Source organism: Pinus tabuliformis, chromosome Q (genome assembly GCF_031772625.1).
Source record: "Pinus tabuliformis cultivar Carrire ecotype Pingquan chromosome Q, CPIR1, whole genome shotgun sequence".
Taxonomy (NCBI): Eukaryota; Viridiplantae; Streptophyta; class Pinopsida; order Pinales; family Pinaceae; genus Pinus; species Pinus tabuliformis.
In genome coordinates this window covers 544,782,001-544,807,835 of record NC_142296.1, presented here as the reverse complement: position 1 = coordinate 544,807,835, position 25,835 = coordinate 544,782,001, and the positions used below count along the sequence as shown (strand labels likewise).

Below are 25,835 nucleotides of genomic sequence, written 5' to 3'. Positions count from 1 at the left end.
TACATATCTATACGCAGGTTCAGTATAGCAACGACGCATATACACGTTGGTTCGGCATTTAAAAACAGTGTATACGCAAGTCTGCCTTCAAATAACAGCATATGAACACAGGTTCGATACATTGAAGTAGCGTACGTCTCATAAAATATGTTTTAGCTACTTTTGTTTGTTGTTGCAGTGTTCTAGGTTCTACACTGGGTTCTGGTTACTGTTACTATGTTCTAGTTACAACATTCAGAAAAGTTATTGATTGATTCAGTTTGGTTGGTGCAAAGGAATTTGATTGGTGCAGATATATTTGATGTTTGATTGATGTTATTGATGGATCCAGTCTGAAAATTTATGAAACGTGGTCCTTGGAAGAAAAGAGAATGTTGTAGGCTTCTATAGGTCAACACCTATGTACTAGTAAACACATTAGCTAGTACAAGAGCTAATGGGGTTGTAGCTCCCTTCCAAGAAAAGATGGAGAATGAGAGAAGGTTGTAGCTTTCTGCAGGTAGAAGCCTGCGTATTAGTATAAGGCTGCACCAGTACAAAATTTGTAAAAGAATTTTCTTATTAAAGAAATATTTAGAAGATTGCAGCAGGTGGTTTACACCCACATTTGGTTTCCACCTTATATCTTGTGTTCATGTGTGTGATTGCATGTTCTATTTACTGCATCTGATTACTGGTTATATGGTTCTAATACACAGATTAAAGATCAACTAACTAAATTATAAAATTGCAAGGTATACGCTGGTTGCTCTAAACACAGTTTCGTATACACACAGGTTTCATTAACAGAAGTAGCATATATAAATATGTTTATGGAAATGAAATATTGAATTGCTAATATTAATTCACCCCCCCCCCCCTCCTCTCAGTGTTATTTCCAACAGTTTGTCTCTCGCTAGCTACCACATCTTGTGTCTCTTGTTATGGCTTGTTCTCTTTTGATCATTTAATGTTCTATCTGCACTTTACTTATGTACATGTGATTGCTAATCTGTGGATAATAATAAGAAAGATAAGTAAACTACTCTAAGCATAAAACATACCATAATTTAACAAATTTCGAGAGAGGGATCTTCTTCAAGTGAATTAGATAGAGCCGAAATATGAGTTTTCTTAGAATTTTTCTTTTTACTCTATATTTTTGGCTTACAGAACCAATCATACCATCAACAACATGTGATCATGTAAGGGATGGATTAGTTTGAACAGGGCGAGGTAAATCTGGGATCTTTTCATACAAAGTACCATACTAAGTATAAACAAGATCAAGGTATTGAGCATGAGCAATTACTTGCTCCTTAGTTACAACACCTCCTTTGGCAACATCTTCAATTATTACAGGTAAAAGAGATTTTATGAACCATTCAGCCAAAATCTGGTCTAGAATGTAAACTTTAACCAGGGGATGTCTTTGTCTCCATTCATGAATGTGATCTGAGATATGGATTGGCATTGACTATTCGAAAGAGGTCAAAATTTTAGTTCCATTGTCATATTTCATGGGCAACTAGAAATGAGTCAAAAAGGTTGTAGCAAGGGCATTAAATGTACTGAAGGAAGGTCATGGTAATTCTACATACCATTTGGCTACCGAACCAGTTAAGGTTCGTTGAAAAAGTCATAATCTAATAGAATCGTCGATTAATGAGTTAGACACGCACCAAAGATGATAGGTCATAACATGGTTTGATGGGTCTTCACCCGACTTACTTATAAAATTAGGGATGTCACTGGGAAACTTAGTACGAATGGCTGGCCAAAACGGTAAATAAAGAAGAGGATCATTAGTTAACTGAGAGAGGTCAGGAAAATCCAAAGTTGCAATGAAAGAAAACTGGCAGTTAGGATCCTAATATGGATACTAGTAACCCTGAGGGATGAGTCCTGTACCGAGAGGAGGATACCCAGGATATCCTGGAATAGCCTGAGCAGTTGGAATCTGCATACCTCCTGGATATCCAGGATAAGTCATACCATATTACGGTTGCATAGGTACTTGAAATGTATTACCTGGGTATGGTTGATTTTGAAAGGGAATAATCTGACCCATTTGACATTGAATGAATTGTCCTTGAAAGGCTTTATTTTGCAAAGGTTGACCTTGGAGAAATTGAGTTTGAAAAAGTGGACCTTGAACAAACTGACTCTAGGGTTGACCTTGGAAAGGTTTCCTTTGAAATGACACTTGCATATATGGGACATTAGGATGTACAACAGGTATTTGGGGCATGGACAGAATTGTAGGAATAGATTGAACACCAAATACCTAAGGGATAAACTGAACAAGGGGTTACACCATTACTTGTGATGTAAGTGGGAGTTACCTGTGATACTCTTGGAATGGGAGTTTGAGGTGAACCTAAACTTGGATTTTGAATAGTCATTGGTACAATAGACTGAACCAAGGTTTGAGGAGTACATGGGATAGGATGCTAGAGTGGCTGCTAGGTAGGTGTCGATGGATTAACCTAGGCAGTTGGTTGGACTTGAAAAGGTATACCTTGAAAAGGTAATTGTTGTGTAGGTTGAACAGGTTGATATATGGGAACTTGAGAAGCAACTGGAATTGATTGTTGCTTTAACGAAGGGTTCCAAATTGTATCCATTCCAGGGTAAGACATTCCAATGGCGGGTTGAGGCATAATAGGTTGACCAAAACCGGTTTGAGGCATTTTAGCATAATTAAGATAATTTCCGGCAGGGGGTTGCACCCCCCCTCCCCTGTGCTGTAGGGTAAGATCCACCTAAAGGTTGTCCTCCGGGTGGAGGATACAATGGTTTCCCCCTAGGAATGTAATAACTATCTGTTGAGTTGATTTGAGGATTAATTACTGGAAATCATATTAATAAATTGTTCAGATGTCAAACCTCCATTGGTAGGATTAATTACACCAGCTGATATGTTTGAAGATCAATTTGAGGAAGAAGCTCATGAATAAGCTCCAGTAAGAGAGTGATATACAGGCGGTAGAAAACCACCATATAATGTTGACTCTGGAGAAGTAGAAAACATAGATATGTCTAATGGGGTACTTCTAGAAGCCATCATAGACCAGTCAAAACCTGGTATGTAGAGTAAGGAGTCGTGTATCGCGGAATCCCTTGTCCTAAGAAGTTCAAGGGTGTGCAATACCAAGGGTCAGGGTGAAGATATATAAACAAAAGATCTGAGATATCTAACAGTTCACTAGTAGAAACTATTGGTTTTTCCTCTTCGTCTGAAACAAGTTCTTCGATGCTAATGAGATGAGGAGGGAGACTATTAGTAATAATAAGTTTCACATGCGGTGAATCTGGAGGATTTGGAATATGTATTGTAGAAGGCGTATAAGTCTTAGGTTCAGGAATATCAGACTCAGGTTCGTCAATATCTGGTTCAGAAATGGGATTTGTATCTAAAAAGTCTCCAGTATCTAATTCAATTTCAATGAGTTCAGTAATTTGTAAATCAGTTCCTCCTAAATGTGATACTAATTCCTGAGTTTGATCTAGTTCGATTTATAACACTTCAAAGCCTAAGATAGTAGATGTTTCTGGTTGATTAACCTCAATTACTTTTACATCAGAGTCTATAATAGTAGAAGTTTCAATTTCTACTACAATTCTGGATCCCGATGATTTAGATTTTTTGGCTTTTATCTTTTCTAACTGACTCAGTGTATCCTCAAGGGGGTCCTCGAGTATCCTATGTGATTGTCTTGGTAATTCCTCCACAATGAAAAATTTTCAATTAATAAATCACAAAATATATAGTTTACATGTAAAGTCTCTAAAAAGTAAAAATAACACAGAAAGTAATACATGCTAAAAATCTAGGAGTTTAAGCCATACAAACTGACTCTTCACAAAGATCAATAGTTACTAGTTGGTGATGAAATCCAACATCGCAGTGACCAAGGTAAAAATCTTTATAGAAATGAGCGTTTGGAACCAATTACCCTGGCAACCTTCTTAATGAAATAGTCTAGTGCAAGTAACTTTGCTATAAATCATCTCGAACAAATATTACCCTCCAAAAAGTCCAAGTGAGTCTAGTCAACGTATGTTCCAGGTATAGCAAGACCTTCCCTCTGTTGTCACAGTAGAGCCCTACGATTATAGTCACTAAGTTTACCAAATACAACAATTTTACCTGGGGAGACAGTCGTAGATCGGATGTACACGCAAGGGCAGAGTAACAAGCACAATCCCCTTGAAGGTTTCTACACATGATCAATTGGAGGTTTACTTTCAAGTGACCCCAAGTACCTTTCGATACCATTGTAACATGTGAAAATCACTATATCTACGGTGATGAAGTGGGTACGATCACTTCACCAATTTGACATGATCTTGTGCTTAACTCATGTACAAGAAGAGCTTCCTAGAGCAAAATGGAAATAATTGGATTTTCTCTCCCTAACTCAAGTTTCTATTCTTTGTTTGTAGCTTTGGAAAGTTTATTTCCTTCCCTATTCCGAAGCCCTACACTTAAGCTACTGTAGGTGGTAAGAGCCCTAAAAAAATGTAAAATTCTAGATGAATTTTAATTAATGTTGTATTATTAAGTTGTTCTTTACTCAATAGGAAATGAAGGTGAAACTCATGATGTTATGACACAATTCAAAATCTTAATGCACTCAAAAATTCAATGGCAACTTTTAAATTCAATGAAATCCTATTTATAGGAAAGAAAACGTTTCTTTGATTTTTCTGAAATGAAAAGCAAAACTCACAACTTTTCCAACTTTCCTAAAACAACCAATTTCGTCTTAAGGCAAGGAAAAAGCAAAAAACAAACCAAATTCCAGATTTCCCTAAATATCAAAGAAACCAAAACTACTCTTTATCTTTTAGCACTCAAAACTTTCAAGTACACAGAAATCAATCAAGAGTGTTGGAGAAAAACAGAATTTCCCTGTGAAAGCTTTGATTTAATGATAACTACAGTGTAATTGTGAGAAATTCACAAAATTGAAAGCAACAATTTTCCTTTATCAAAAGAGAATGACCACAATTTCTTCGCAAAAGCACGAGATCTCAAGAAACCTTAATTTGCAATTTAAAATGAGTTTGATCACAAATAAGAAAAAAATTAAGGTTAACTGATGTATTTGACATAACAAAATAAGAAGATCACATGCAGAAGGACAGCCTATCTTGTTTTGATCAATTGGAAAATCAACTAGAGAAAACCCTAACTAGTTTCGTCAAAGAGACCTAATTCTCAAAAAATATTAACAAAGAACCAAAATGATTTCATAAGAGATATAACACAGTCCAAACAAAGATAATGGCACTTCTAGAAAAACAAACTCACGTCTTGGTTGAAGTAAAAGCCAAATTTTCAAAAATTCTCAAGGCCTGCACAGGTAAGCAATACAAAACAGAGCACATTCACCCAGTTGCTAAGGAAAAACTGGTGCAGAACTGCGCTCTATTAGCGAACGAAAATAGCGTAGGTGTCATAAACCCAAGAAAAAAAAATCAAGGAATCAACCACACAGATATGAAAGGTCATTAATTTATAAAGACTCGGGTCAAGATAAATCGGAATAATCAGAAAGAAAAACTAAGGAAAAGAAAGAGAACAGAAACGTTCCCCAGTGGAGTTGCCAATTTGTTACATCGGACAAATCCCTCTTGCGGACAAGAGTGATCTCCCTAGATCCTTGACAAAAACTAGAAACACGTGAGACAATTGAACTAACTCTTTCCCTAAGTTGGACTTGTTTGAATTATTAGAATTAAGGCTAATGGATGAACCTCTTACCTATTTCACGAAATTCTTGATGGATATCCCTTATGTAATTTGATTCATCTCCTCAATGCTTGATAAAACCCGCAATCATAGACCATAAAAGGATTAAAAGCACATGAGATATAATAATCCAAACAAAACTTAGCCTAATGATCAAGGAAATTAGGAATTGAATTCCTTAATAAACATTATAAACAATTATAAACCATTCATCATTCCAATAAGACAAATTAATGGGAGAAAGTGTTCATTTGTATTGATCAAAGATAAAGAAGACCTTTACAACCTTCGCCTTGATGTCGTGAGGTCCCTCCTAAATGCCTTCGATCTCCTCCTTAGATGACAAGCTTTCCAATCTCAAACTAACAACATAAGTTTATCTTCTCTGAGTTCTGACCTTCTCAATCCCTATACCCTCTAGTCATTTTATAGGCCAAGAAGAAGAAGTTTCGGATCCAAAAGAGGAGGATGAGACTCCTTAATTGAGGGATTAGGTTTCCATGAGAAAAGGGATTAAGATGCATCATATGAGGGTTATAGTTCGAATAGTCATCACCTCGAAGCTTTTAGTTGGGAAATATTCGACCAACTATGTTTCTAGAATGTATTTTTTATTTTTACTTTCTTGAATTCACTTGTGGGGGTTTATAGTGGTAGACAGAGCGCAGCTCTGCAATGTTCTCAGAGTTAATTTCAGCGAATGCGCCAGAAAATCTAGGAAAATTAGCGTAGGTGAAACTTAAGAAGATGTGACAGTTATTTTCCCCAAATTTCGCATCTACTTCAAGATATTTTTGTTTATTTGACTTCTGAGGGAGTTCATTCAAACATTTTCACGGATGGTAAAAAGACCCATAAACTGATCAAGTGTCATGGCGACAAATTGATATGTAACAGAAAGTCTTAAAAGAATCAAGTAAGAAAATGTGGCATGCTTTTCTTGTTCCATGTGATGTATATGCGTTGGATAATTTTAAATATGAAGGAATTGAGATTAACATTATTCTATAACTCAATTTCCCAACTATTCCTAATAGACCGTATGATCCCCATGGAGGGGGGCTCTGATGGAGATTGCGCGTCGCGACCGTGAAGGATTAGGTTAATTAGGACTGCAGAACCGCAGGACCACAGGCCGCCGCATACAGACCGGCCTGCTCAGGAACCGGACAACGGGGTTTGGGTTTATCGACAGTTCAGTTTTCGAAGACGGTTATCTGCGGTTTTGACCGGTATGGAGGGTTACAGCGCTTCGGATCTCGTGGATTATTCCGAGGATCCACTGGATGGGTATATAATATTCAGAAACCCTAATGCGGCGACCCCAGGTTCCATTTCACCAACTGCAGAAGAGGCCCCCACACAGGATACCACACCTGTGGTTACCCTGCCAGATCCTCTCTCCTCGCCGATCGGACTGGAAGCACCGCCTCTCTCGCCTGGGACAACTTTCCTCCTCTCCACTCTCTCACCTGACTCCTTGGCTTTCGACCCGATCCCATCGACGCGATTCGAACCCACATCTGCACAAGAAGAGCTTCGGGAGACAGTAGCAAAACCCCACCAGGAAGCTGGGACGAGGCCATCTGGTTGTTTTGGTACTCCGGCCATCAATGTAAAGCCCACAAAACCCTCTCCTCCGGTTGGGGTTACAAACCCCCTTGTAGATCACCCGTCGGCGCCCCGCACAAAGAAGCGGAAATCAAAGTGCATCAGAGCGACGGCAAAAGACATCACCATAGCCTTCGGTGACCCTACAGACTTTGGGGAAACTATGGCAATGGCTCGGACGGTCCTGGTTGGACATGTGCGGGGGCGTACCTTCTCGGCGGGCAGATTGACGCAATGGGTCAAAGAAATATGGGGTGCCCTCTTCACAGAACTGCCAGAGGTACATGTACTCCCAAGGGGATGGTTCTCACTCCACTTTGCGAACGAGGGCCACACGGATACAGTACTTGCACAGTACTGGCATATAGAAATGGCACCTGTGCTATTGAAGCGGTGGAGTCCCCTTTTCGATCCTGAGCGCGAACAGATAGGAGCAGGGCCACTGTGGGTGCGCCTGCCAGGGCTGCCGTTACAATATTGGAGTGAGGAAGCACTTATCAGAATCGGGAACGCATTGGGCACGTATTTGGACCATGATCGTTCGTATGTGGAAACAAAGAAAAGAACCCTAGCGAGGGTTCTGGTGCACCTGGACACGCGGGATGGCTTGGAAGAAAAAATCACACTGCAATGGGGAAAATACAGCAGAACACAGATACTTGATTACGAAGGCGTCCCTTTCCGCTGTAATCGATGTCACCAAGTGGGACACCTCTTCAAGGACTGTCCATTGAACAAAAGTCCGGAAGGTTCTCCAAAAATCTCGCCCTCAGCATCCAGAGGTGTCTCCCCAATCATCCCCCGTCCTCCCCAAGGCAGCGCGGCTCCCCAAGGCTCCCCAGAGAAAGCAGATATGCACAAGACAGCCTCGCCCTCGCCTCCACTGACAAGGGCTCGGGCAGCAGCAGCGGCAGCGCAGGCTTCGGGTACTTCACTTATCCCTCCCTCTATCTCTTTAGATCTCTCATCTGTATGTGTGAATACAATTGCATGTACCATGGCGCAGTGCACTATCCCTCCGCCCCCTCTGATCCCATCTACTGCACCGCCCTCATTGTCTCTCACATCTTCGCCTTCCACGAATTCATCATCCAGATCGACACCCTCCCACCCATACTCCCTTCGCCCTCGGTCTTCTCATTTGGAGGTCCCTGATACACAAATCGGGTTGGGTATTGTCCCTCTGGGTCCTGGGTCCCTATCTACCCGGGGCCGTAAATCCAATCTCAACAAAGCCATTAGGCGTGCAGGAGCGGAGGTCGCATCTGGGCGCCAATCCACCATTGACGGGGTCCTTAGAGCATCAAAACCCCCGAAGAATGGTCCCCCATGAAGTGCCTCTCCTTTAACTGCCGGGGCCTGGCTAGTTCCCCTAAGAAACTAGCGCTCAAACGACTTTTTGAGGTCGAATTACCTGATATCATTCTACTACAAGAAACTCTTGGCCCTGCTGAGTCCATAACTCACTCCCTAAACTCCCTGTCGGCAAGATGGAAGTTCCTGGCCACAGATGCTATCGGCAGATCGGGGGGACTGGCGATAGGGTATAATCCCAAATCTATCAGGTTGGACTCCTCATGGGGAGGCCAAGGCTTCATGGGTGTGGACATCTTCTCTATGGACCTTGGCCTTACCCTACGCATTGTCAACGTATATGGTCCTTGTCAACAGCGGGAAAGCTTCTGGAGACAACTCCTCAATCGTAATCTGTTGACTCTTGATCGCATCATTTTGGGAGGAGATATGAATTTTTCACTGGGGTTCAGGGAGTCATGGGGCTCAATGGCCCAAGTGGATACCATCACAGATTTCATGAGGAGCATCTTGGAGCAGCACGACTTCATTGACATTCCCATGCAGAAACCCCTTCCCACGTGGAGAAACAAAAGTGTGGGGGCAGCAGCACTGGCTCGCAGGCTGGATCGATTCCTGCTGAAAGGCCCCCTGATCCAACAGTTACATTTCTACAAACAATGGGTGGGAAATGGTGGTATATCTGATCATTCCCCTATCTTAGTGGAAATTCTGGGCCCTCATCTGAAGCCAAAAGCCCCGTTTAAGTTTAATCACCTGTGGCTTCTGGATCAAAGCTTCTCTAAATTGGTCACAGATTTTTGGAAAGCACATCCCATTGACAGAGAATCATCTATGGCTAGGGGATTCGTTAAAAATCTCACTGAACTAAAACACATTGTGATCAACTGGGCTAAAGATAAGAAGACAAGAGAAGATGTGCAGCTCTCTACAGTGGAAGAAGAATTGAAAGCTCTTCTGGATGAGCGAAATCTGGGATTCATTTCGCATGAAGACAAGGCCCGCCTGGTGGAACTGGAAAACCAGAAGAACAATATTCTCAAGAATAGGGAGGAATCGCTCAGACTGCGCAGCAGGGCAACTTGGCTTAAAGCTGGGGATGAAAACACAAGATTTTTCCACAATTTTGCAAAAGGAAGGAAAGTGGCAAATACCATTTGGAACCTTCCCCTTCCTGAAGGTGGACTGGCGGATTCCTTTAACAAGCTCTCTCAGCTCGACACTGCACACTTCAGAGGAATATACAAGAGCCCAGCTGGCACAAATCTGGCAGAAATCATCAATGTGGCCTCACACTTCCCCAGATTTGTAGATGATGAGGACTCTGAAGGTCTATCAGTCCCCGTCACTATGGAAGAACTGGAAAGCACACTCAAGTGGTTTCAAAAGGAAAAGAGCCCTGGGCCGGATGGCTGGACCATAGAGTTCTATATTGCCTTTTTTGAACTCATAGGAGGAGACATCCTAAAGGTGGTCGAGGAAAGCAGAACTTCGGGCCATCTCTATAATGCTATAAACTCCACCTTCATTGCCCTCATCCCTAAATCAAACTCCCCTTCCTCCTTTGACGACTTCCGTCCCATCTCCCTGTGCAATGTACTCTATAAGATCATCTCTAAAATCATTGCCAATAGAATCAAGCCCATCCTATCAAAGCACATCACCCCTCAGCAATTTGCTTTCCTGGAAGATAGGCAGATCCACGAAGCCATTGGCTCTGCCCAAGAAGCAATTCATTCCATTTGGACCAAACACCTCAAGTGTATTCTGCTGAAGATTGACCTATCTAAGGCATTTGACTGAGTCAGTTGGCTTTTTATTAAGATGATCCTTATTCATTTGGGTTTCCCCCTTCCTCTCATCAATTGGATCATGGCTTGCATTACATCTCCCACCTTCAGTATCTTGATCAATGGATCTGCCTCACACTTCTTTCACTCCGAAAGAGGGCTGCGACAGGGTTGTCCACTATCGCCCCTCCTTTTCCTCTTGGTTATGGAAGCTTTAAGTCGGCTAATCATCTCTGCAAAAAGGGAAGGGTCTATCAGAGGCCTAAAGATTACTGATGAATGCTACCTCACTCACCTACTATTTGTAGATGATGTCCTAATCTTATTGGATGGCAGCATACAGGACACAACTACTTTCAACCGCATATTAGGTCTCTTCTCACATGCTACGGGTATGGAAGTCAATCGGTTGAAATCTACCATCACTCTGGTTGGTACTTCAGCTAACGAAACCTTTATTGCAAGGCAGGCTTTCCCATACACTACTCAACCTTTGGACAGGGGGCTAAAATATCTCGGATATTGGTTAAAGCCGACAAGCCAAAAGATTGCAGACTGGGTTTGGCTTGTAGCAAAAGTGGAAAAAAGGTTATCTTGTTGGAGCCACAGATATCTCTCCAGGGCTGGGAGGTTAACCCTGATCAAATCTGTACTAGAAGCAACGCCGGTATTCTGGATGGCACTCGCCTGGATCCCTCGGAACATACTGGCAAAACTACAGCAATTATGTAACAGATATTTATGGGCAGGAAATCAAGACAAACGTATCTTTGCCTGGATCGGTTGGAATAAGATAGCTTTACCAAAGAAATGGGGCGGCTGGGGGTTAAAGGAGCTCCCCACTTTTGCTAAAGCCCTGGCAGCGAAAATGGGCTGGGCACTGCTGACGACACAAAGCTTATGGACCAGTCTTACCTACCATAAATATATATGGCCTCTCAGCACTATGGATTGGGTTAGACTTCCATCATGGAACATAACAGGCATATCCTCCATCTGGAAGGCCCTATTACACTCTCTGTCTCTAATTAGAGACAACCTGGTATGGCGTATCAGAGATGGAAACAGAGCTCGGATCGGACTCGACCCTTGGACTGGCAGTGGCGGGAGGCATTTACTCCCACGAGATCTGGTGGATTACCTCTCTGCACAAGATATAAAAGTGATCGCGCAGATCGCGGATCAAGATCACACTGATATATTCCACCAGGCATGGAAATCTGCTCATCAACTAAACCTTCCCAGAAGATGGCACCCAGCTTGGCGGGAATACAGAGAGGCCCTGATTGAATCACATATCAGAATCATAGAGGGGCCGGACGAGCTCATTTGGAACCAGGCTGAAAGTGGATATTACACACCCAAGGCAGGCTACAACCAGCTAATCATTCAAAAGAAACCTGAAGCCCTAGCTAGCTGGTGGCAGAGTATATGGAAACACTCCGCTTCGCCACGCTCCAAGCTCTTCACCTGGTGCATCTTGAGAAATAAAATACCCACAGGAGAACATCTAATGCACAGGGCACAGTATGGACCTACCTGGTGCGTATTATGCAAAGATGCCTCAGAATCAACAGAGCATATATTCATGAGATGTTGTACCACTCAGAACTTATGGAAAAATCTTAAGAATTTCACAAATTACACTGGAGAATGGAATGGAACAGACCTCATTAGTGCCTGGACCGAATGGGAAAGGAGACATAAAGGTTCGAAGAATATCAATCTGCCTATTATTGTTAACTGGTCCATATGGAAATCAAGGAATCGTTTAATCTTTGAGGACAAGCCGATACACTGGCCACTGATTGAGGCAGGTATCATCACTGCTTTAAGAGAGCTTCCGGACCCGCCCCCTCCAAAAACTCGACATCCAATTCCTCCCCCTCACATCGATCAAGGCACACCTTGGGCCTTCTTCGATGGAGCCGCAAACATGCAGAGCAGTGGGGGCGGCATCATCATCCATATATCAGAGCATCATCTATTCAAAATAAAGGCGGGACTGGGTGCTGGAACCAACAATTACGCTGAACTTATCACACTGCGCCACTTACTTCATTTTGCATTGAGTCACCACTACACTTGTATCAACATTTTCGGGGATTCTCAGATCATCATAAATTGGTTCAATGGCATATCCACTTGTCACATACACACACTCAGCATTATATTGAATGAAGTTCTCGAACTCAAAGCGGCATTTAACAAAATCACTGTTTCTCATATCTACAAGGAATATAACAAAGGCGCTGATAAATTATCCAAGGAGGCCGCGCTGATGGACAAAGGCATCTGGGAGATCACTGAGGTGCAAGATCAATAGGAACAAAAATTTTATCACCGTCCATACATAGACCCGGGTTATCCAACAGCGGGTCATCTAACAGTTTAAATGAACTAGCATGTATATGACAGCAGTATATATTTTGACAAACTTTTATTTTTGTTTTCAGTTAGATAGATGCCGGAAAGGCACACTGTAATCTGCTCAAACAGAATACCCTGCGTGGTAAATCTGTACAGCAACTCATACCGATCTTTTTGCAAAAAGCATAGATGTACAAAATGACTACGGCATATGCTTCAATGCATCTACACATGTAATTTTTCATATTAATGAAAATTATGGATTTTTCCAGTGGAAAAAAAGACCGTATGATCCCCATCATAATGTCAAGAAGGTTACAACAACATCAAGTATCAGGAAATTTACTCATGAGCCAGACAAGTTTTATTAGGGAATTTTGAGGTCTAAAATGGGCCTTCTAAGGAATTATAAAATAATAGTATAAATAATAAAATAAGATTAGATTAGATCATCAACTTTTAGAGGGAAAAAAGAAAAAACTATTTTTTCAACTGGTATTTTCAACTTATCTTCGTATGGGTTTACTCAAATTCCGAGAAACAACACTCGTTGGATGCATAATTTGATTCCTCATCCAAGGAGTACCCATGTTGCATACTTTCAATGGACCTTGCTACATGAAAAATGAGAAATACATAAAAAATGTGATTGTAATCACGTCTTTTCATGTATTTCTCATTTTTTGTGTAGCAGGTTGAATTGAAAGTATGCAACATGGGTACTCTTTGGATAAGGAATTAAATTTTTCATCAAACTAGTACTCTCGCTCAAAATTTGAGTAAAACATTAGGGAGATAAGTTGAAAATACGAGTTGAAAAAATAGTTTTATTATTTTTTAATCTTTTTATTTTTTTACTCCAAAAATGGTGAATCATTCCCCATGGTTGACATCATCATCTTGAATCCTATTGGTCCTTATAAAGTTTATTTTGGTTGTACATTTTTGTTAAGAGGCCCATTTTAGACTTCAAAATTCCCCTAATGGATTATCTATTTGAAAAGGCTCCTACTTATTCAGTGGTTATGAGACTAACGAAACAACCATTGACTCCACAAGAGATGATTAAATTCACTCAGTATAGAGACACAAGGCTAGTTAATTTACCTATGGATTCATTAAGAATTCCTCAGCAAAATTCAGTCTAGGATGATGTCGTAATTGTTGATACCACAGATTTATTATGTGTCTCAATCAAGAGAAACATGTGCTTCTTATTCTTCTCAAATAGGGGAACTTATGCCTAATACCAAGCTTGAAGAAATATGGGAGCCATATAACAAGGCTCCGAAGGTCGGTGGACCTCAAATGTTAAAAACTCCTTCACAAGAGAAAGTTCAAGATATTTACAAAAGTCTTGAACAAACTCTAATCACAACAAAGGCTTCTGAGAAGCCTTTAGGAGATGAAGACATTGAAATTATACCAGCTTTCCCAACATCTGATTTTTTTGAAGAATTGAAGAAATTCCCCCTCTTGATATCTTTTATATCCCTCAGCACAAATTTGTTGTCAAAATAGAGAGGAAGAAAAGAAAAATTAATCAATCTTAGGCTTAGTCCCTGGAAATGCTTCTTTTGAGGTTGTATGGAAAGGCTCTCTAACCACTCCTACAAAGGTGTTGGGAAGGCTCACCCAATTCACAGGAGCCTATGCTTCAGCAACAACAGATAAAACCACAGAAGTACAACAACTGTTAAAAGAAAAAGAAGGCAAAATTGTGCATTTGGAACAAAGTTTTGAAATCGAGAAACAAAGTATTGCCGATCAATGGAAAGTACAAATTACTGAACTCCAGAACAATTTTTGTGCCCTCAAAGTTCAATATGACATTGATTTGCAGGCCCAAGACATTCAAATACAGGAATTGCATAATAGGATAGAAAAGCTAAGTGTTAATCCTAAATTGACAGAGTTCAAGAAGGAGACAAGAGAGTTAAACACTCTCCTTGCTCAACAACAAATTGTATTTTTTCAAAATTTGGTCATTATTCATGATTTGTGCCATACAACCAGTTCCCTAGTTGATCAATTATCAGATATCAGAACTTATTTTGATGACATTGAAGAAAAAATTGTGGTTTTCCTTACATGGCAGGACAATGCTGATGGAATATTAGCTAATCTTCCCATAATTGAAGATTCACACAAAGAAATGGTCTTTAGATAATGGGAAATTCATCTTAAACATGCAAAGGAAATCGTGTCCAATGCAAGAGATATTTCTAATAATCTCATTGAGGCAGTTAGTGACAACTTATTTCAAGCAAATCTCATATCAAATGACACTAAAGGAGCATTTCCAGATATTAAATTGCTCACTAAAATGTGGCAAGAATCATTTAAAAAGCGAGCTGAAGTAATAGATAAGCTATCTAAAATTGACTTGGAAAGTCATTGACCGTTTTTGGTTAAACCACACAGCTAGTGGTTGATTCTCTTAGATGTTTCCAGCATTAAGAAACACAATATTTATTAGCCAAATGCAAGTTCAACCGAAGTCTCCACCCAAATTCAAGAATATGACAGATATCTAAGAGCTACAACAGTGAATGGGAGGATATTCTTCTTCACAAGCCTAGATGATTTGTTACAACGGATTCTAAATATGTCTCTTTTGGTTTATTTTATCTCCATCTGTTAAAATTGCTTCAAGTTGTTACTCTATTTTCCATATGTGTATTTTATTTTGAAATTATAAATCCCCTCCATTTGTAATGAGAAGGGGTTTTGAACTTTTGAAAGAAGGCTCAACCTTGCACTATTGTAACTTTAGTTTTTCTTAATACATAGCTGAACCAACATCATTTTTCTCATGAGCAATGCAACAACATATCGGGTACTATTATCTATGTATTATTCTTTTGTTTAAGAGTTGAATGGGAATTTGATATTGTTCATTATATATGTGCTATAACAATCGTACATTGTCACTACTGATATGTTTGATTGGAATCATAAAGTTTATGTATGAATAAGAGATCTCATATATGTGACGAATTCATAAGCTAATTTAATTAACTATTTAATTAAATTAGTTATCTTTCTCAATTTTAACTTTATATTTATACAACAATCTACATTGTCATGTTCATTATGAAATCTCTTTAATCACATATACAAACAAAATTCTAGGGCTAGATATTAATTTTATTAATCTTATTTCCAGTTGTAATTTTATCAGAGCTTTATAATTTTATTCAATTTATTTCTTATAATTTCATTTAAATGGAAATTGGTCTTATAATCCCAATTGGAGCCACCATCTCAAATGGAAAATGATCTGCTCTAAGGTCCCAACCGGGTGGCTTTCCTCAATGTTGAGGTTGACATTCCAAGCCTTCAACAACTTCATAGAGATAGAGAAGTGCAAGTTTACAGATTGAACAGGTTAATACAGAACCAACTCTCATACCATGTTAAACATAACCATGGTGGAGACGGAATATGAAAGATAAGCATTGAATGTGTCTATTATTCACATGATATACACGTATAATACATTGAAATTACTCTTGGATTCATCCCAAGGTCTCTTGCACTTCCTTTCACTGTTCAAATTCCACACCATAACCCTTAGCGGATTAGGTGTCCAACAAGAACAAAGAGATTGGAGCAGTTGATAGGAGGCGTTTTGGAGCTGCTATGTGAGAGAGTGGTGGTCTGAATGTAACCCTAACCATATTAGGCTACTACAATAGTATGTCATCAGCCTTGCATATCTGGGCCATTTATTTATCTATGGACAATGTCAATGGATCTCCAAATTGGAAAGTCAATTTTGACACTAAATTTTTGTACTATTTCTTTGTTGAACACTTAATACTAATAATAAGAATATTTGATCAAGGGTTTTCTCCATCTTGGGGTTTTTCCTTGGCTTGAGCCATATCTTTGTGTTCTATTGTTTTGGCTTGTTCTCCTCATTTATCGTTTATGTTCTTTCTTCAATTACTGTCAATGTGATAATGAAGTAATTGATTGTTAATGGAAGTAAAACGAATTGATATATGGACTGATGAAAAAAATTGAAGTGATTGTCCTAAGAAAAGAACATGTTAACCTAAAATTAATAGCACCAGATTCAAACACAAATGAGTTGTTTTGGTCTCTTTTTTCAGTCGAACAATAAACAGCTAATCACCATTGTGGAGCGACAACAATCCCACTGGAAGCTCTTAGTTATTGGTGTTAGTGGGCACAACAACTTTAGTAGAGCCACTAATGTGCAAAACAATGGCATTAATGGCATGGGATTCCTCAAATTTTGGAGTACAAGGTAGATGAGGGGCTTATTTTGCTCACCTCTATTAGGTCCATGTTATGAATATAATTCATAACAAGTAAATAAATAAAATAAATGTAAATATTTAACAATCAAATATTGATTATGTTAAATAGTCATAAAGTTAAGGGAAAAGGCATGTCTAAAAGACATGTCCAGTCACGAAAGGACACCTCTTTAGATATATATATGTGTGTGTGGGGCGGGGGGGGGTGGGGGTGGTTCCTCATTGTAACATTCATCACTTATACATTTTTATATATAATAAATTATTATTACAAATACCTCTTGTGTATTTTACATTTAAGTCAACAAGCTATCAGTTTTGATACTTCAGTGGTATTAGAGCCATGGTGCACAATATAATCATGCGAGTCTGTGACCGTTTTTCACTGCATAATGTGCCATTACGTTCACGTCTTGAAGGCATTGGGCAGTTTAGTAAAATTCAAGAAGCATTTCATCATTTATAAAAATCATATGCAGAAGTTAAAGCATGTCGAAAGGAAAATGATCTAGATGATGATTCTGATGAAGATTATGTAGATCAAGATGATGATCCAAATAAAGATGAGGTGGATAAGGACTATCTTGAGAGACAAGAAAATGAACAACACCAACAAAGCAGAAATGGGTGGCATCTTTTAAATGGCTTTGCCAATGGATTAGTCAGTAATGATTCCCTTATCCGACAAAACCAAGGCACAGAAAATGCCATGGCAACAAATATGTATGAGGAACGTATAAAGTTACTGCATCAGATAGATTCCATGGACGATGGATCGATGAAGAGGCTTGGAGACAATGTTGTTCAGCAACTGGATGCAAACCAGAGAAATATAATGAAGTCAACAACCACACCTAGGAAACCTTCAGGGAAAGTTTTACATAATACAACACGTAATATGGCAGAGTCTCTTTAGTAGGTTCAGACTCATAACCAACAACTACTTGTAGACACACAGGAAATCAAAACTGAGATGAACTCAATACTAAGTCAGAAATTTGGCACTTCAGATGCTTCATTAGTTTGAGTACCTGGAGCTAGCTATTCAAAACCAAATTTATTAAGCCCAGGTGCAAATCAAGGAGGAAATAATCTGCCTTTGAAAGGTTGGCCCTTGACAAGTCTTGACCAACTTCCACTGAGACTTCCACCAACACAGAAATCTTTCATTCAATCTCCACTGCAATACCATCAGATTCAGATGTTAACCTCGCATCAACAATAGCTTTTGCTCTAAGCACAAGCCCAAGGAAATTTGACGTCTACACTATGTTCTAATTTTGGTAATATGGAAAGTAGAAGATTTTGGATGCTTTTGAGTAAAAGGAATTCTATTGTAGGTAAGGACGGCCAAACTAATGTTATTGGTGACATGACCCAGAATGTTGGGTTTCCACTACCAAGACCTGAAGCAGACATCATATTGAAGATGAAAATGGCTCAAATCCAACAACAACAATAGCAGAGAAATCAACAATAGCAACTTCAACAACAGGCTTTGTCAAACCAGTAGTCCTAGGTTACTAGCCATTAGCAGCAGCAGCAAGAGAAACTTGGTGTTGTTGGTGTTTCAGTTTAGGGGAGTATGTCAAACTCTTTTCATGGAAATGATTAGGCTGCATCTAAGGGTCAAAATGGAAGAAAAAAAGCAACGTGGGTCATCTTCTGGTTCAGCTAATAGCTTAGGAATTGCAAATAGTACTAGTCCATCCCCAAGTTTTGCACCTCTGAATCCATCTACTCATACCCTTGGAGATGTAATGTCCATGGCTGGTGCATTGCAAAATAGTCGCAACTCATCTAAGACGTTGATAATGTATGGATCTAATGGATCTAGGGCCCTTGGTTCACCATCCAATCCTCTAGTTGATATAGATCGCTTTATGGAAGAGGGGCCCTTGGATGATAATGTGGAGTCATTTCCATCTCATGATGATACAGATGCTACGGATACAGTAGGTCAGTGTATGAATGTTAGCAAAGGGTTTTCATTTTCGGAGTTCATTTGCATTCGGGTCAGCACTAGTAAAGTTATTTGTTGCCACTTTTCCCCTAATGGAAAATTACTAGCTAGTGCTGGACATGAGAAGAAGGCAGTATTGTGGAACATGGACAATCTCAAAGCTAAAGGTTCCCTTGAAGAGCATTCATTTTTTATCACTGATGTGAAATTCAGTCCTAATTCAATGCGCTTGGCTACATCCTCTTTTGAAAGAACAGTCAAATTCGGGGATGCAAACAATCTAAACTATACCTTACATACTTTTTCTGGTCATACTGAGTTTGTAGTGTCTCTTGATTTCCACCCGAACAATGAAGATCTCATTTGCTCTTGTGACGGGGAAAGTGAAGTCCGTTACTAGAGTATTAACTAGGGTGCATGCACAAGATATTGCAAGGGTGGTATAAGTCAAGTGCGATTTCAGCCTCGTCTTGGTAGGGACCTTATTGCAGCGGGTGAGAATGTTGTGTCAATATTTGATGTCGAGACGGGAACTTTCATGCATTCTCTACAGGGACATACAAAGCATGTGCACTTTGTTCGCTGGGATGCAAAAGGAAATTGGGTGGCATCTGTTAGCGAGTATTCAATGAGGATCCACCTGGTTGCAAGGATATTGATAATGAATTATGATGTCGAGGACTTCCAAATGGAAATTTCAAAGATGGAGTCCACATTGTTGATGTTACAAATTTTGTTCCTCCTCATCTCCACCACGTCCACCATTGCATCTCTAGGTTCTTGTATGGAACAACCGTCAACATTTGTCTGACGTTGATTGTGTGTTGGTCTCATAGGAGCGTTGAACTGGTCGATAATTCCACTAGTCTGGTGTGGCGTGACTGGTTCCGGGCGTGTGCTCTGTGACATGGAACACCACAGCCCACCGTGCCATTTGCAAGTTTTCTAGTCTGCATTACTGTGTACCATGGTGTATGCTCTGTGGTGTGGGAATAGTCGATACACCATTGTCCATTCCACTAAGTCCTAACCTCGCTCCTAACCCCACTTCCGCTACATTCGTCGGCATTGTATCACCCAATTCCACATTTAATTGACACTGGTCAAACAGTGTGACCCAAAGCGTCCTCCATTCGTAACCATTCGATCATGTTTCGTTTTTTTTATATTTATGATATTTGTGAGAAACTATATTATAATAAACTTAATATAGTTTTAATAAATTCATTATTAAAAAAAATAGAGTTATTTAAAAAAAAAATAGATAACCCTGGATTCAAGACAGTGTTACCAAGCGAATTATACAGGCATAGATTCCAATGGCGTCGAGTTACATATGTCGAGATGACAAATACAAACTGAAGGAAACTGTTGACAATAAGCTTTGAGGACAAAGCTTCTAAAGAAGGGGCTATGTTCGAATTATACAGGCATAGATTCCAATGGCGTCGAGTTACATATGTCGAGATGACAAATACAAACTGAAGGAAACTGTTGACAATAAGCTTTGAGGACAAAGCTTCTGAAGGAAGGGGCTATGTTATGAATATAATTCATAACAAGTAAATAAATAAAATAAATGTAAATATTTAATAATCAAATATTGATTATGTTAAATAGTCATTAAGTTAAGTGAAAAGACATGTCTAAAAGACATGCTCAGTCACAAAAGGACACCTGCTTAGGTATATATATGTGGGTCCTCATTGTAACATTCAGCACTTATACATTTTTATATAAAATATATTATTATTACAAATACCTCTTGTGTATTTTACATTTAAGTCAACAAGTTATAAGTTTTGATGTTTCGGTCCCTATAATACTAATGTATCTCCCTTATTTTTGTTGTTAGTGTAGCCCCTTATTGTTATTGTTGTGCCCTTACATAATTATTGTTTTGTAGGCTCTAATTATATTGCAACCCCTTAGACTCATATATATACCAAGGAGGTATTATCATTTGTATCATCCAAGAATTGTTCATTTATGTAACGTAAATGAGGTTTCCCCTTCGAAAAGACTAATTTTTAAGTTATTGATCTATCTTTTCTTGTGTTTTATGAGCTTGTTGCATAACATTTGCTATCAAAGCTTTGGATTCTAGGGTTTCGCTGCTTCAAACATACCATCTTGGAATTTTCACTATAATTTTTTTTCTACAAAATTTTAGAAGCTAAAATTTTGACCACGTGCATTCGAAATCTTGGTGAACTTCCAATAAAAATTTCAGATCTTGATTCGCTGAAGAAGTTAGAACTTTTGCATGCTCCAAAATTCAGTCGCAAACATGTGACCTTTGGAAAATTGTCCTAACTTTCTCTACGAGAATCAGATTTGAATTTCATAAAAAGTGAATGAAATTTCATGGACTGTAGCTTTTTGTGTATCATTTTCAAGGCCGAAGGTTCAAACAGTGACATGTGGAATTTCCTACAAGTTAGCTCTACTGAATTAGTCCATAATCAGGTCATCATGGGAGATTGGGCATAACTTTACCTTGAAGAATTCAATTTTGGTCTGACTTGTGGCATTGCAAAGAAGAATCATAGGGCTACCACAAGATGAAAATTTAGATCTTGGAGAGTCATAATTATAGAGATAAACTAGTTTCAATATCTAGCTCCAAAAAAACAACAAAAATGTGTGTACTTTAAAAAAAAAATTGCATAACTTTTGTTTGAAATATCAATTTGAAGTGATTCAGAGCATATAGTGAAGCATAATTATCATTGTTTGATTCCAAAATTCCTCAAAGAAAAAAAATGGACACACCTAATAAGAAACCCAAAATTTCTACTATGACACATGGAGAAGAGGAAGAAATGCAACATGATATATTAAAATTACGAGACCAAGTGCAACAAATTTCACGCAAAGAGTAACCAAAAATGAAATGGAAGCTAAGATGGATGGATTAAAGAATGGCTTAAAAGCAGACATGGAAGATTTGAATGATGGCATGAATGTTACTATGGAAGGTTTGAAGAAAAATAGGGAAGGTTTGAAGGAAGGTTTGACAAAGTCGCTATAAGAAATGCTTCCTAATGGCAATTAGGTATCCCTTGGAACTCATGATGAAAATAAAAGAAATGTTAATCATGAATTTAGAGACTTTAACTCTGGGTTGAAGACCAACCACATTTCAAATATCGATATGAGAAAGTTTAATGGCAAGGATTCGGTAACATGAATACTACAAATGGAGCAACCTTTTGATCTACATGATGTGCAACACACAGAAAAGGTACGCGTTGCATCTTTATATTTAGAACCCAATCAGTTTGTATGGTGTCGATGGATTTCTTCTCACAAACCATTTGTCACTTGGTCAATTTTTACAGAAGAAATGATAGCACATTATGAGGATACAAAGAGCAACACCTTCTTTAGTCAATTGACAAATCTCAAACAAAAGATATCAATGACAGAGCACATTGAATACATCCAAAAATTGAATATCAGGGTAACTGATATTCCATGGGAGAATAATATTGATGTCTTCATAGGAACTTTAAAAGATAAAATCCAACATGAGGTTCATCTTTGGGAACTTGATTCATTGGAAAATGCATTCAAGGTGGCAAGAAAAATTGAAAACAAAATTATGGCAACAAGGAAGTCTACCACTCACAACTATAAATATGGAAGTGTTGTTGTTCATAGCCTTCCACAACCTACAAGGTTGACACCACAACAATTGGAGGAAAAAATAACAAAGGGGTTTTGTTACAGTTGTGATAGAAAAACACTAAAGGTCACTGAGTGTGCTAAGAAGAAATTATTTTACAAAAATTGTGAATATGGGAGAGAAAAGGAATAAGAAACATCAAAAGAGGAGGATATACACCAGTAATCAACCCCAGAGGAATAAGAAATGAATCTGACGATATCTTGTAATGCATTTGCAGGAATTACCACTCCTCAAACTCTCAAGATAGAAGGATATATAAAGAAGAAAAAGGTAATGGTTTTGATTGATTCGGGTAGTGCCCATAATTTTATTCATCATAAGATAACCAAGGAATTGTATTGCTTCCTATATCCAACACCAAAGTGTCAAGTGATGGTTGCAAATGGAGGAACTATAAATTGTTCTGGAAAGTGCCATAATATCAAGCTAACAATGGGGGGATATGTATTGAATAGTCCAATGCTTTCTATTCCAATGGGTGGGGCTAATGTTGTATTAGGAGTCCAATGGTAACAATCTTTGAGGACAATAGTTTTTAATTTTCAATATTTTTTCTTGAATTTTTTTGGGAATGAAAAGAAGTTGAATTAATGGGTATCACAGGGAAACCGTGAAAGATAATCAGCTCTAATGGCATGACAAAGCTTCTGAAGAAAGAACAATAAGCGTAATTGCACAATTATGCTCACTAGAGTTTTAAACATCGAAATCATATATTTCTCTAGATCGCCAAAAAGCCTTGGACAATCATGCTAGGGTATTTGAGGCTCCCAAAGGCCTCCCACATATTCATGATCATGATCATGCTTCATTTGATTCTAGGGAATGTTCCTCCAAACATCACGCCTTACCAATATCCCTATGCCCAAAAGAGTGAAATTGAATGTATGGTTGCAGAAATGTTAGAGGTCAATGCAATTCAACCTAGTCAAAGTTCTTTCTCTACTCCAGTAGTATTGGTGCACAAGAAGAATGGATCAAGGCATATGTGTCTGTATTATAGGGAGATCAACAAGCTCACTTTTAAAAATAAATTTCTAATTTATGTCATTGATGAATAGTTGGATGAATTACATAGAGAAATTTACTTCACCAAGTTGAATCTTAGTTCAAGATATCATCAAATTAGAATGAAGATCAGAGACATTCTAAAAACAACATTCATAACTCATGAGGGTCATTATGAATTTCTGGTCATGCCTTTTGTGTAGGAATTTACAGGGTAAGTTCCTCAGACAGAACACCAAAAGGACACCGCTCACAACCAGATCACAGATCAATACACCAGTATTTTTGACGTGGTTAAAACCCTCAAAGAGGGAAACAGTCCACGGCCTGAGCCAACGCGGCCACTTCAGGCAATTTATTAATCAAAGAATGAAAATTTACATAAGTTTCTCTCATGCACGGATTACCCTACAAATGACCCTCCATGCACTTTAAATAGAATTCATGGACCAATCAGGTGTCAAGCCACGGATCAAGTGTCGGTAATACCGAGAGAATGAACCGTCGGATCACTACATATCGTGACCGTCGGATTGTAAGTTACAAAATGTACAACGGTAAAGAAACACACTTTACCTAACTCTATACCTAACTCTACACTAGACCAAGTTGTACTTAACTATTTCCTATGTGTCGGAATATCCTAACATCCCCCCTTAAGAACAACTTGGGATAGAATTGAAGGATTTACAAAAATGACACAACAGGAGAAGGAAGGAGGCACTAGAGCCTATCCCCCCTTAGTGACAACTTCCTGAACTCCAACCATAAATCGAATTTTAGTGAACTTCGCCTCTGTGAGAGCCTTTGTGAAGATGTCTGCAACTTGATCATCTGTTGAACAATATTGCACTTCAAGAACATGGTCGTGAATGAGCTTTCTGATGAAGTGCATGTGCAGTTCAATGTGTTTGCTGCGCTGATGTTGGACTGGATCTTTGCATAGCTGAATGGCACTTTGATTATCACACCAAAGTGTAGTCGGATGCTGCTGCTGAAAGTCAAACTCTGACAGGATCTGACGAAGCCACAAGGCTTTCTTACTAGCTTCTACGGCACCACGATACTCTGCTTCTGCTGATGAAAGAGAAATGGCAGCTTGTTTCTTACAAGCCCATGTAATAGGTCCTGAACCAAGAGTGAACACATAACCGGCAGTAGACTTCCGATCATCAGGGTCACCAGCCCAGTCGGAATCAGTGAAACCAACCAATAGAGGAGCTGCTTTGGCACTGTAATGAATCCCAAACTGAACTGTACCTCGAACATAACGAAGTATTCTTTTAACTGCTTTCCAATGACTTTCACAGGGGTTTTGCATGAACCGAGCAACAAGGCCAACAGCAAAGGAAAGGTCAGGACGAGTATGGGTTAGATACAAAAGTTTTCCTACAAGTTGACGGTATAAGGTAGCATCAACTTCAGCAGAAGTACAAGTGACTGAAAGTTTGACTCCAGACTGAAAGGGAGAAGGGGCTGGCTTACAGTCTTCCATGTGAAAATGACGTAGAATATCACAAGCATACTTGGACTGGGAAAGGGAAATACCCTCCTTGGATTGCAAGACTTGAAGACCGAGAAAATAGTGTAAGTGTCCTAAGTCTGTCATTTCAAATTTCCTTTTGAGGCTAGACTTCACATGGTTTATAAGGTTGGGATCACTACCAGTAAGGATAAGATCATCAACATAAAGAACAAGGATGATAAGAGAGTTGCCCACTTTCTTGGTGTAGACAGTATTGTCAGAATGACACCTAGAAAAGCCAGATTCTAAAAGAAAGCTATCCATTTTGGCATACCAAGCCCGAGGAGCTTGCTTGAGACCATAAAGGGATTTCTTAAGTCGACAAACAAGGCTGGAGTCTGTTTGTATGAAGCCAATGGGTTGTTCCATATAGATTTCTTCATGCAAGTCCCCATGCAAGAAGGCAGATTTAACATCCATCTGATGGACTTCCCATTTGAAAGAGGCAGCAAGGGAAAGAACAAGGCGGATAGAGTTCATTTTGGCAACAGGGGAGAAGGTTTCAGTGTAGTCAATGCCTTCAACCTA

At 39.1% G+C, this 25,835-nt stretch overlaps 1 pseudogene; it reads left to right on the top strand.

The window, feature by feature from the left end:
- Positions 1 to 10,660: 10,660 nt before the first annotated feature.
- Positions 10,661 to 19,986, top strand: LOC149220602 (uncharacterized; annotated as a pseudogene).
- Positions 19,987 to 25,835: the final 5,849 nt, after the last annotated feature.